This window comes from Pezoporus occidentalis, unplaced genomic scaffold, assembly GCF_034315485.1.
Source record: "Pezoporus occidentalis ecotype Australia unplaced genomic scaffold, CSIRO_AGI_Poc_V1 ctg159, whole genome shotgun sequence".
Taxonomy (NCBI): domain Eukaryota; kingdom Metazoa; phylum Chordata; class Aves; order Psittaciformes; family Psittacidae; genus Pezoporus; species Pezoporus occidentalis.
The window spans coordinates 716,670-730,142 of record NW_026913415.1 but is presented as its reverse complement, the minus strand read 5'-3'; the positions used below and the strand labels follow the sequence as shown (position 1 = coordinate 730,142).

General features: G+C 49.1%; 2 long non-coding RNA genes across 6 annotated transcripts in view; both read right to left on the bottom strand.

Annotated features, from left to right (window-relative positions):
* Nucleotides 1-9,995, bottom strand: part of LOC134160271 (uncharacterized) — a 41,516-nt gene extending 31,521 nt beyond the window's left edge. For all 3 annotated transcript variants that reach the window (XR_009963497.1, XR_009963493.1, XR_009963496.1), the window contains exon 1: nucleotides 9,814-9,995. This is a non-coding gene — a long non-coding RNA (uncharacterized LOC134160271). The remainder of the gene's footprint in view (nucleotides 1-9,813) is intronic.
* A 198-nt stretch (nucleotides 9,996-10,193) lies between these two features.
* Nucleotides 10,194-13,473, bottom strand: part of LOC134160272 (uncharacterized) — a 46,332-nt gene continuing 43,052 nt past the window's right edge. For all 3 annotated transcript variants that reach the window (XR_009963500.1, XR_009963498.1, XR_009963499.1), the window contains 2 exons: nucleotides 12,919-13,086; nucleotides 10,194-10,464 (listed from right to left, as the gene is read on the bottom strand). This is a non-coding gene — a long non-coding RNA (uncharacterized LOC134160272). The remainder of the gene's footprint in view (nucleotides 10,465-12,918; nucleotides 13,087-13,473) is intronic.

Here is a 13,473-nt window from a genome sequence, read left to right as displayed (position 1 = left end):
GCTGGAAGACTTCTAGTCCACAAGAAGGGGAATCATCTCCTCTAACCTTGAACACAGAGACTAATAATCCTCCTCCCTCAGAGCCAGGGCAGGGAGGCTTTGATGAGCCCCTTGGCAAGAGCTGTTGGAAGAAGCTACAATAGAAAGTTAACAAATTGGGTTAAAAGGAAATAAAGGAGAAATCATTTCAGCGCAAAGAGATTGCAGAGAAGGAGCAAACAGCTGCATCACAGGGAACAGGCTGCAGCAAACTCCATGAGGAGCTGGGGAGGGGAATGGCTTTCAAGGTCTTGAGAAAAGCAAATCCCAGACACAAGGCCAAAGCAAGCTCAGCAGCTGGGGATTCCTTTGGAGAAGAGAGGAAATGCTCTCTAAAGAGAAGTTTTTCCCACCCAGATCCTGGCAAGCCCCTGTGAGCAGTTATGTGTTGCTTACGCAAGGTCTCTTCCAGGCCAGCCAGTCACAGGTTTCAGGCCCAGAATGGCTGGACAGGTTCTGAACTCCTGCTCCTCACTCAAACCTGCTTCTTCATTTGGCCTTCAGTGCAAGGCCAGGTTGGACACAGGGGCTTGGAGCAAGCTGCTCTAGTGGAAGGTGTCCCTGCTTGTGGCAGGGGATGAGCTTTAAGGTCCTTTCCAACTCAAACCATTCTGTGATTCTGTGATTCTGGCACTGGAAGGCAATTCCAGCTGCTTGGCTTTGCCCCAGTCTGAGAAGGTCAGAGCTCCACAATGAGCCATATGTTCACTCTTGGCTTCCTCTCACAATGCCAAGATGTATCTGCAAGGAATAAAGCCATAGGGAATATTAAGTTATGGCTACAGAACTGGAGCCTCTCCTTGGCTTTCCCCTGGATCAGCTATCAGGGGGCAGAGCTGCCAGGAGACAATGTGGGTTGGTAATTCATCAGTGGTCCATTGGGACCCAGCCCCTCTCACCCACAGCCGAGCTCCTGAGACTGATACAAAGGGGATTTGATGGCAACACAGCGGTTTCCCCATTGTGGCCTTCAGCAAAACAGAACTCGTTTTTGAAGGAAGCTCACTTACAGTCCTCTTGCATGACTGATGCTTGGCACCTAACCCTGCAGGGACAGGATTACATTGGACAGGAACCTGCCTGCAGTATTCAGGAATAAGAGAGCCTCTTAAGTAATTTGGTGAGCTATTTATAGTCACCATTCTCCACGCATAAGAAAACAGCAAGAGCAGAAGGATGTCAGAGAAAGGCCTTGCACAGCAGCGTACAGCTGACAGCACTCCCGGAGACTCAGACCTCGCAACTCATATCTCTGCCTAGAACACAAGATAGACAGAACTAAACCAGAACATGCCAAGAGCACCAAGATATTCTGTTTGGAGGGGTCAGGAAGGGGTTGGGAATGAGCAGGGCACAGGCAGCTGCCCAGGGGCACAGCTAGGACACTGAATATGGACATGGATCTAGTCTGAAACCCCTCCAAGCAGCAGCCAGGGCTCCTAAATTGTCTCTGATGTCTCAGCTTGAGTAACTAACCATTGCAGTTATGCCAGTTAATCTTCCATGGACCCCAAGTGACCTCAGCCAGGTAACTTTGCTTGTGCACATCATTTTATTCTTCCATCCTTGGAGCTGCTCTCTTTCAGACAGGGCTAGAAGGCAGCAAAGGAAATTTTCTCCTGTAATGTGAATTAGATTTGGTTATTTTAGTTATGTGTGATTCCTGCTTCCTGGCTAATAACCATGACGCCAAACACCACAGTTCCTTCCTAGAGCAGGAAGCTGGAGATGAAAGGTGGCTGAGAGCTGGAGCAGAGACAGCAAGTGAAAACTCAGGTGGTTGTTTCAGTGCTCATGTACGGAGCGGTGATGATGGGTGACATCTAAGCACCAGGCCCAAGGGAAAAAGGAAGGTCAAAAAGGGCATTAAGAAATCACATCAAGGCAGTCCAAGGTATCTTTAAAAGACACTCAGAAGACAAGACAAGGAGCAGCTGCCAGAGGTCAAGGGATGGTCTCTGTGGCCTGGGATGGAATAAGGCTCTTCTAAGGGTACTGAGGGGCTGGCACAATCTCTGAATGTGCACTCTGCCCACATCCCACTCTGCCACCATGCACAAACCCCCATCAGAGCCACAGCTGCAGTGTGGTGGAGCTGCACAAAATGTGCACTGTACTGAGGCAAAGCCAGCACCACCTGAAAACTCTGCTGCACGTCAGGGCTGGATTCGTAGGCCCAACGGATAACAGAGCTCTGGATGGCAAAGAAAACACAACAGAGAGGTCACCCTGCTGAGAACAAGGTATTCCTGGGTATCAGAGCCTGAAGTAGCACAGAATCATCCTGGCAGCAGTGGGACCGGCCAGAACACCCCTGCCCACCATGAGAAAGGAGCCAGAGCAAGGGCTGACAGGACAAAGAGGAAGTTACTTGGATTTAACTTCTCCCTGTGAAGGGAAAGATGCCCTGTACACAACCAAAGCTGCCAGAACCACATAACCGGTTGCCCCAGGGCACAGCTTTATTCCCTTATACTAAAAAGTAGAAGAGGTTGCTTGTAGGTGGTCACCTCCTGGTCTTCCTCCAACTCCAGCCACTGTTCCTGTACACTTCAGCCATGTTTGTCCTACACACCAAATGGCTGTTCCTTTCACCCACCAAATGCTACGCTTTCTCACCCTCCAAGAAGCTCTACTGGACAAATCCTGCCTCTTGGACACACACACACAGCCCCCCCAGGCCTTCATGGGGAGGACCATCTCATCCACAAGGTCATGCTGCTGCTGCTCCACTTCATTGCAAGCCCCCTCACAGATGCTGCTCTACACCCTCTGCCCAAACCTGCAGTTGCACCTTCTTCCTAACAAGCTCTCTGGCTCATTTTGTTTCTCTTCATCTCCTACATTCAAGCTGGAGCCTTTCCAGCTCCCTCTCCCAGCTTGACTTCCCTCTCCCTTTCCAGTTCTTACATGTTTATGGGCAAGTTACAGCATCTTCCTGACACCATCAACTTCACACTGGCCTCTCTCACAGGTGGCCTCTGTTCCAGGAGCTATTGTAACCTCTCCTTTCAGATTCCTGTAATACCCCTTGTCCAAACAACCTCATCTTGAAATCATGATATCCCTCTCCAACAGACATCACTTCCACTGCTCCCTGTAGGCCCCCATTTTTCCACATAAAACTGTCATTTCATGAAAATGTCAGCTTCACGTTCAGTACCCATCAAGAAACAGATCAAGTGCATGAATCATTCGGAGAGGAAAATAAAAGAACAGAAACATCTCTGATTCATCCACACCTTGGGTGCCGCATGCACTCATGGTCCCTTCATCTCCAAAGGGGTTTCAGAACTGAAATGGGATCTGCAAAGAGCTCAACAGATGGTCAGAGCCACTGAAAAGAATGAAAAGCGCAATGACTGCAGCACAGAGCAGTGGGCTCAGGCTCATTAGCGTGCAAGGGAAAAGGCTTGGGGGGGGGAAGCAGGGCGTGAAGCTGTGATGGGCACTGAAGGGGCACTGATGGACCTGAAGGGGCACTGCCTTTCACCTCCTCTTCCAAAACAAGAGCTCGAGGCCGCTGATGAAGCAAGGAGGAGCTTGACCAGCCCCACGCAGCCAACCCTCTCGAAGAGAGGGACACCATCTTCCCCCTCTGCTCTTGAAGCTGGTACAGGGGCTTTACTTCAAGTGTCTCAGGATCAGAGGACCAATAGATTCACCTCTACAGTTCCCATTATCCCATTACTCTCAGTCAAATATCTTCTCTCTTCTTCATATTAAGAGGAAAAAGCCCACCCTAATGTTATCAGAAGTAAGCTAATTATACTAGTGCTGAAGGCCTTTCCTTTCCCATCTGTCATCTCTCATTCAGTATGAAGGAAGCAGCCCCCATCTTCTATCAGCTCACAGCACCAGACCACCCACCAGATTTCCAAGGAAGCACTGTCGTGCTTTTCTTTATTCATGTTTCTAGAAGGGAAAAACACCCACAAAGCTCCTCACTTGTCTTCTTCAAAACCTTCTTTCACTCCGATTCCTGCAGCACATTTGACAGCACAGCACTGAGCTCTCAGTCAGAGGCACTCACTGCTCCTCTGTTCACCTCCACCAGCCTCACACTCAGTAGGGAGCTCTGGGACAAGTCTCCTCCTTGTACACTTCCATACCACGAGGTTTGTTTTGCAGCTCTCATGCTGGGGGCCTACCACAGGTACTCCCACAGCCACACCACTGGTTCAGCATCCCCCTCTTCTGTGCCATTTCTTCCCCTGAAGGACCACGGGAGGGACACTCAGGCTCCTCACTACACAGGTCCCACTCCCTTCCTAGACTGGTTGAGCTGAAGTGTAAAGGTCCAGAGGTTTTGCCCCACTGCTCCAGAACTTCCCCATTCCAGCAAGCAGCAGCTTTCAGCCATGCAGGGGTGACCCACAGGACCTTCATCCCCAGCCAAGGAGATCCCACCCCCAAACCTGTTTCAGAACATGACTACTTGTACTCCCCAATGCAAAGCAAAGGCAAACATACCACCAAAGCAACTCTGCACACACTCAGGGTCACTACTTCCCTGTCCTGCTCCAGGCTCTACAGCCACAATACAAGTCCCTGCTTGACTCCCATAGTCTCATCTTCCTTTCACCACTGGGCCAGGGGATCCAATGGTCTAGGCTGGCCCCAAGTCCTCTGTGTCAGCAGCAGAAGAGCCACGCTGGGTAGACACTGGGATGAGAGCAAGCACTGTCCTTTCTGCACTTGGAAAAGGCTGGAGGAGCTTTAGGAGGCCAGGGAAGCCCATGGGGTGGTAGGTTGGTGATAACCCTGCTTTGCAGCAGTACCTCTCCTAGCACAGAAAAGGGCAAAGGTTTTGGAAAAGATTTGGCACTCAGCTATAAGCACTCAGCTCCAGGAAAACCCTCCTGTCCTGGACAGGGGCCCAGAGAGGCAGAACAATCCTTGGCCTTGAAGATGCACAAAAGCTGACTGGACCACATTCAGACCACATGGACCTTGCTTTGAAGCTGGCTGTGCTTTGAGCTGGGACCTGGACTGAAGACCCCCTGAGTGGGAACCTCACTTGCTCAGTTAACAGCAGGGCTCTTCTGAGCAGGCATGGAGCACGCCACGGAGCACAGCTCTCCTCCTTGGTTCACTGGGCATGAGATACCCACACTACTGAAGCATCTGGTGACATCCCTAAGCTGGCTGCCCTTTAGATCCAGAAGAACAGCTCCCCTCTTGACAGCATTCCCAAGGGCTCACAGATCAGCCAAAAGGAGAGGCAAAAACAATCTGCAGGAAAATTGAGGTGCTGGAGTGAAATGCTGATTGGTTTGCATTTGAATGATAGTAAGAATGCACTTACATCAATGTTTGGGTCTAGAAAACCCTCTTCAAGGGTTGAAAGTAGTTCACAAGAGTCTTATGAAGCAGAGCTCTTGGCAGTGGGGTGGTGTCTGCAGGAGAAACACCAGTTCCCATCGACACTGAGAGGATGAGAAATATCCCTCCTCTACACATAGAGACACTTCTGGATTGGGATCCTGTAAGGTGGGATTTTATACCCTCATCTGGAGACCATCATTGAAAACAAGGGATTTAGAAAGCTCCTTTACAATTCCCAACATCAGAGCAAGTAAATGTGCAGCATCTCAGATGTTTTGCTGAAGAGATGAAGTGCCTGACTTCATCTCTTTTGTGAAACTCCAACCAATTCCCCTACACATACAAATCAGGCTTAAACGCTTCCTGTGCTCTCAGCTCTAAGACTTTTACTTCCAAACAGACTATTACTAAGAGCTTCCACCAAATGGCTAAATGCAGTAATTGTGCTCAGTTTGGCCAAGGCTTTCTTTGGCTTTTTCTCCCTCACTGCAAAGCTTAGCTCTCCCTAAAAGTGCAGCACGTGGAGAGCGAGGACTAAGCTGCAGGGATATGGGTGCAAGAATGATGGGGTTTGTTGCTTGCAAATGTTTTCAGGACCTCTTCTGAACTCAGAGCACTTGAATTTGCCTGGACCCTGAGACTGTGCAGCAGTGTGGTGGAGGAGAGGAGAGTTCTGCCAGCAGGAAACTCGATCCTGAAGTCCTTGTTCAGGGCTATGTATTTCAGGACTGGCATGAAACTAGGGAGGAGCAGCCAGAGCCACAAGAGGAAACATCAGAGAGTTCTCTTGGAATAATCCCTTCCATGGAGAGGGGTTCAAGCAGCTCTTCCAGATTATACCTTCCAAATCCCTGGGATCACTAAGAAAGAGGCTGAGCTGTTGTTTCCACAGCCTGACTCTGGAAACTGCACCCACTAACATGTGCACAGACATGGGCTCAGCACTGGATATGCCCCTGTTTGCATGTATGTGATCAAGAGGTGTGCCTGCACCCAGAGAATCCCCACACACAGTGCCTGGCTAGTGGCCTTCTAAATAATCACTGAATCCAACAACACTGCCTGCATTCTGTGCTCCTGAAAGCAGCCACTTATGTGCTGTTAGACCCCGTGTGATGATTATAGATGATAAACAGCATTATTTTGGGGCCTGATTACCTCTACTTTTTCATTCTGTCACTACTGTGTGAAACCATCTCAGTGTTATCTGTTCCATGAGCAGAAGCAGTGTGAAGATACAGAATCCTCTGAAAGCAAGGGCCAAACCTGCAGGGAAAGAGCTGAGGCACAGAGTGAGCTGTGGCAGGCTTCTGCCTCCTGAAATGTGAAGTCTTTAAGATGTCCCTGAACACTCTCCAAACGCCAAGGTCAGAGAGTGCTGGGAAGTGGATTTCATTATCCAGCTGTAAACCCCACAGGCAGGAAAACAGCAGTGAGGAACCAGCTCACTTGAGCTCTGCTCAAGGCCCTGCTATCCTGCAACTATCACAGAGCTCAGGATTTTAGGAACCTGAATAAAGTCAAGTCTTCTAAAGCAGCAAAATGGCACATCAGACCTGTCAGTACCATGTGTGAAGCTGGGGAAACCCCTTCCCACACCAGCCAGGGGTCAACTACCTTCAGATTAGGACCTGGAGATGCCTCAGATTGGATTCCAGAGAACAGACCTCTAACTTCTGTTTCAACACACTTACCAATCCATCATCCCAAAGACTGCAGTCACCTCCCAGCCATGTGAATAAACAGACAACACTAACCCCTAGGGGAAGGATGTCACCAGCCCTCACAGAAGATGGGATAAGGCCACTGAAGCTCTACAGCCTCAGCCAGTCTTTCCCTTTACTTTGGCCAGAGTAAGGTCTTTTCTTCCTTCCTCCCTTCCTTCCTGCTATCTCCAATCAAGTATTCACTTCCACCATAACCATTCCCTCTTCCCTTTCCTGCCTGCTCCCTGCCTGTCTTCTCCCTACGATGCTCAGGTCTCTCCCATTATGGTTCTCCTTGCACAATCTCAGTATTGTGTGCTATGCTGGTTTGGAGAATGGAAGAAGCAATTCAACTTCACAACCCCAAGACTCATGCTGGACTCCCACTGGAACCATTTAAAATGAGAGACAGACCTGGGAATGCCTGGACAGCCTGCACAGTTTTCCTGCCAGTTCAGGATGCAGGGGGAGAAGGCTGAGAGGCAGAAGGATCAGTGGGTTGGCAAAGCTGAGGCTCACAAGCAGCCCTGCTTCCCTCCACACTAACCCCATCATGACCCAGCTCCTCAGAGACAGCCACTGCCTGGGACAGAGCAATCTGGAAAAGAACCAGTTCTTTAAGCTTTATTATTGAATAAATAAATCACTCCAGCTATCACGAGGCCCTGAAGCCAAAGTGGCCGAGCAAAGGATAGGAGAAGCCAGAAAAACTTCAGTGAGAACAGGTAACAAGAGACATGTTTACCACAGAAGAGACAAGGCTTCTAATCCAAGCAGGCTGCTGCACCACAGACATTCCCCATGGCCTGGTATGGCTCTCCAGAGCTATTTACACGTACAGGCAGGGAGACGCCGCTCCCTGGCTGGGGAACAATCAACTTTTCTTCTCTCCAGACCAGCAAAGCCAAGATGTTGTAAACACACAACCCCCAAAAATGTGCCTGCGGATTGGGCAGAGCAGCGCCGCTGCTCTCCTGCCAAGCAACAAAGCCCTTCTCCTGTGGGTGGTTTCATGGTGAGGTTTCTGTGGGGAGGAAGTGCTTCTAGTGGTCAAGGCAGAGAACAGGGGTTCGGGAGACCTGGATCCCACCCCTGGCTGTAGGAATCAGAAAGCTCTGGTTGTAGCAAGCGTGCACACACTTGCAGGAGTCCCCACCCCTCTCCTTGCTGAGGCACAAACTGCTGCTCTGAGGAACACCACAAAGACACAGATTTGTCCCCACCTGACAACACCTCCTGACCTTGCAGGGCTATTGCAGCATTCATGTGATTGATGCCTAAGAGGCTCTCAGAGTGCTCTGGATGCGAATCACTCTGGAAGGCACTGGAAGATGTGCACATAATGAGAGCAGCACATGAGAGAGAGACATGCAGCTCACACACACACTCTGCTCCCCTCTGTGCTTGCAAACCTTCACCCAGGTTTGCTGGCTCTGCTGCTCATGCTTTTAAATATTGACAAGATGGACTTGGAAATCCTGTGTCTTAAAGCAGAGTAGCCAACACTGCAGCTTAACAGATGCTCTTCCAAACACCCAGCCCACTGCTCTGGTTGCCCAGCCCCAGCCCCAAGTCTCTGCATTTCACTCACAAAATCAGGCCAATGTGAAGCAAGACTGAGAGCCCACGGCAAATACTGAAGCCAGGCTGAGAGCCCGTGGCAGATACAACCCAGTCCTACTCACTGCTGGTGGGCTGGCACCAGTGACCTCTCAGGCCCTTTGCATTGTTCTCTCTTGGCTTCATTCCAGACACCATTAACATGCTGTTTTTTCCCCTCTTCCAGCTCATTAATGAAGACACGAAGGAAGACTGGACCTCACCCTGATGCCTGTGGCATATCATCAGATAAACACCTCCTTGAAATGTTCCTATCAACCTCTTAGGTAGAAGGACTGTTGTCTTGGGCTGGGCACGCCTGTTACAGATGATGACTTCACTTGCCACACTGCATGGGCCCCATGGGGAGAACCAACCAACTGTACCAACAGGTTTTAAAGAACTAAAGAAAAGAAGGAAGGAATGTCACACTGCCATGGATGGCTCAGTGTTTAGAGCTGGGTTTGCCTGTTTGAAATGTTTTAACCAACTTTTGGGTTTACTTTGTGTCTTAAACTGATCTGGATGCTGTTAGTGCTCCTAAACCTTCTCTTACCTTGTTGGCTGCATGTCAGAAGTGGGTGGCATGAGTCAATCACAATGGACCAGTTTAAAATGTTGTAAGATACTCCCCTCAAGTGGAGGGAATAAAAATCACTCAACCATGTGTCACAGGCTCTGTAGTGAACCTCAGGTACAGGAAGGTAATGAGGTGGACACCCACATGAGGTAGAGTCTACCAACCAGCTTAAAAGATATTAGGAGCATAACATACACAGTGAAACTGCAAAACAAACCTTCCCACTCTACTCCAGGTATACAAGCCACCCGTTGTATCAGGTATCAAAGGGGCTTATGCTCTGATAACCAGTCAAGCTACCACATGGATGGCTAATGTATATCCATGACCAGGTTTTGGAACACAAGCCAAGATGAGTGACAAGTGCTCCACCATGGTGTATCAGCAGAAAGGGAAGAGGCAGCTTGAGCAGTGAAATACTCAAGTCCTGTAGAACTCAGGTTTATGCCTTGTATACCTACCAGAGCCTGCAGCAGGGCTGCAAGGGATAGACAAGCACAGAGAGAACCAGACATAGGTTGCACTGTGTTGGAAGAGCTGGTGTGGGTGGTATCTACTCACCCTGAGGTTGATGTCTGATCTCATGACCACTGTTTTCCTCAAAGCAGGCGATGAACACAAAGACAGACTCTGGATTTCACTGTAGTTTTACAGTTGGGGAGATAGCAGCTCAGCTCCAGACTCTTCTGTATACACTGAACGGGAAAACACTTCATCTGCAAACGAAAAGAGATCAGAGGGGCTTAGCACAAGGCAGGGTTTGTGTCTGTAACTGATCAGTCACCAAAGGGACACAGACGTTTATTACTGACAATGAATTGTGCCAGCGAGGCAGGCGCCTGCAATTACTCCTGTTACATATTATCTTTCATTAACTGTAAAATATATAATTAATAAACGTGCCCCCTCATTTTGGTTAAGTTTCACTGCAAAGGCCTTATTACTGGAATAAATCTTTCCAGCAGAGCACGTTGACAGCACAGGGGAAGGTGCATGCTCTGTGTGTGTGAGGATTTCCTTATGAGAACCAGAATTATCAGGGAGAAATAATCACCTCTCTTCATGGCTAAGACTGTGGAGACACCCCATCTGAGACCAGTTGTTTAAGCTCATGCCTCTTGGAAGCAGGCCAGAAGAATCTGCCTTGGCTGGCAAAGCTGACTTGCTCTGAAGGCAGTCAGGCAGACACAAGCTCTTCTCTCACTGGCAAGTCTGGAGAAACAAAACTGAATCTCATTTCTGGATTCACAGGCTGTTAAAGAAGTCTCCTGGCCATAAAGCTGCTCAGAAAGACCTCGGGGCTTAGGCTGATTCTTTTATAAGCCCCATGTTCACCCACCTCACAGTACTGTGTTAGGGCTGCACGACTGTGATTTGCTTGCCATATACATCAGACCTGGCTTGATTTGGGGATGTCTGGGGGAGGCTGTTCAACCCTCCCAACAAGAACTGCTGCAAAAATGTTGCTGAAATTTGACTCCAAGCAGAAAATTCCCCTTACCTTGTCTCCACTTGTGATCTTTCCCTCGAGTTAGCTGAGTGCCAGTTAACCAGGGGTAATTAAAATGTTTCCACAGGCTGCTCTGGGCAACACTTTTTGCCTCCCTGCAGGCTACAGATGCTCCTGGTTTGCCCTGGGCTGTATGGGCAGCAATGCTTGCCTGCTCCATCATCATCCTGCCTTCCTGGGGAAGAGGCAGAGGGACCAAGAGATCAGTGGCAGAAGGAAGGAGTGAACAAGCACACACTGGATAGGCAGTGATACAACTTCTGGGCATAGAGAAGACCTAAAGAAGCCCCCAGGAGAAGAGGACTGTATGGATTTGAATGAAACCATTGATTTCACTGCTCGTCTCCCTCCTATTGCTTTCTTCTCTCCCAGAGGACACATCTACAGACCTGTGCTGTGGCTTGGAGCCACCGCATTCCTAGCTGGATAGCAGGGCATGTGGTGGGCTAGGAGGATTAGAAAGGCTTTGAGTTCCCCATGGAAAGGGAGAGAGCAGCTTTGAATAACCTTTGCCGTAAGAGCCTTGTGGGAGATACCCACATAAATACCAGGCTGTTGACTTAGAAAGCCAAGCAGTGGAGGAGACAGCATAGAAAAAGCAATACAAGAAGGGCCTGTAGGGATAGGACGGGGGAATGGCTTTAACCTGCCAGAGGGGAGACTGAGATGAGCTCTTAGGCAGAAGTTTTTCCCTGTGAGAAGTTCTTCCCTCATTTCCTAGCCATCCACTACCAATGTGTCACCCAGTTTGCAGTTGTTGGTGAGAGAAATGCCCAGCTCCTGACTCAGAGCAGGTCCTGTCTCAAAGAACTACACTCGAGAACCTGGTACTGCCCTAAATGTAAAGGGGTCCATTCTCCACATGGCTGTAACTCCCACTGAACAATTTTAAACCAGCCAACTAATCTGATCACATAAAAACTTCGGAGTCAGCAAATTATCTAGTTAAATGATGCATATAGAAAGGTTAATTCAGCAACTGAAACCTCACATTTTGTACTGATACAAAGAAGAAAAGAAGGGCTGAACACACTGTCCTTGCAGAAAAAATCAGAAGAGTATTTTAGCTCTCACCTACCGTGTACCCAACATGCAGTTACAGCAACAGCATGGGCTCAGAGTGAGTTTAGGAGTGAATTTGGAATGGAAGCTCTGAAGTTGCATTATACAACTACTTGCCCTGGTTTTGCGCAAAGGAAGAGGCTCCTCTATTAGCCCACTTCCCCAGCGAGCCCCTCTGCATCATCTGTACAAAAGTGGAATTTAACTTTCCTGTATGAAAGGGTAACAGTTCCTTGCATGTGATGTCCTACCCCTCAGCCATGCGCGCACAGGCACTGCCGATACCCGGCACTATTCCATCCCTCAGGATCCCCACTGGGTCAGAGCAGGAAGACAGGAAAGCAATGATGGAGGAGTTCAGCAACTTCACCCTCTGGCTCTTGGGCTGCAGCAGAGGGAGGGAGCAGGGATGCAAAGCATCTGGCTTCCCTGTGCCTCTAACAGCCTGGCAGGAAGGCTGCTGTCAATTCCGCCTTCTGCCTTGTTGGAAGAAAGTAGAAGTGACAAGAGGCCCTGCAGGCAGGCAGCCAGGAACCAGGAATTCAACTGAGCCTCTCCTGAAACCGGACTTCTTTTGGGAGACCCTTCCCCTCAAATTGTTCTGACTTAGAAAAACAGAAAGGCTATTCCTCGTGGTGCAGGGCCAATCCATCCCCCTGCTCTCCTGGCTCAACTTCCCTCCAAGAAAGCACAATTTGCACAACAGGGTTCCCGTTTTCTGGACTGCTCGACAACCAGCCTCCCCCACGATAAATACACAGCCACATCAATATGCACACACACGAGTGCACAGCTACAAACGTTAGTTTCTATAGACATAGGCATTGCCACAGACAGACAAATACCCTGGTGTCTTTCTTTGCTGTGTAACATGCAGGGGAGAGGCGACACCGCAGCTGAATTTACCCCACGCTCGCAGATTAGGAAACAGAGTGTGGGACATACGGTCTATCTCCAGGGCTTAGACCAACTGGTTATTGGCTGCTGCTCTTGTTCCTCTAACAAGCCCCTGGATCTATTACTGGGGCTGCAGAGAAATGCAGCTGAATGAGCCTTTCCCCGTCAGCAGCAATCTGTCACCCCATGTATCTTACCCTGCCTCTCACAGCACAAAAGCTCCTGAGCTGCAAGTCAGCATCAGAAGAAAGGTCATTCTGCAGGTAGGCTGGGGGGGTGTGTGTGGTTTCTTCCTTTCTGGGAATGCGCAGCCAGCTTGAGGCACCGTCTGGATGCTGCAGCGTGAATTTCAACTTCACATATGCCTATAATTTAAAATGAGAGAGCATTTCCATTACAAACCCCATTTTTCCCCATGGATTTATACCATAGCTATTCGGCTTCGCTTCGGGGTGGACCTTCACTGAATATATTCACAGGCAGGGAGAACCTATATTTTCTTGTACAACATTTAAATCCAGCTCAGCCTCTTTTGGTTTTAAGATGGTGAAGAAAATTACGTATGCACACAAACACTCAGGAGCACATACAAAAAGCTTACACAAACATATGCCCGCAGAGAGCTCTGCTCCCAAAAAAGACAAGCCAATGCAAATAAGCTCCATTTTAGAAGTGAATTCATTTGACTGACTTTATTATTCTGAATTATTAACAAGTTCCAGCAACCTTAGAATGCAATAACCACGCTCTGG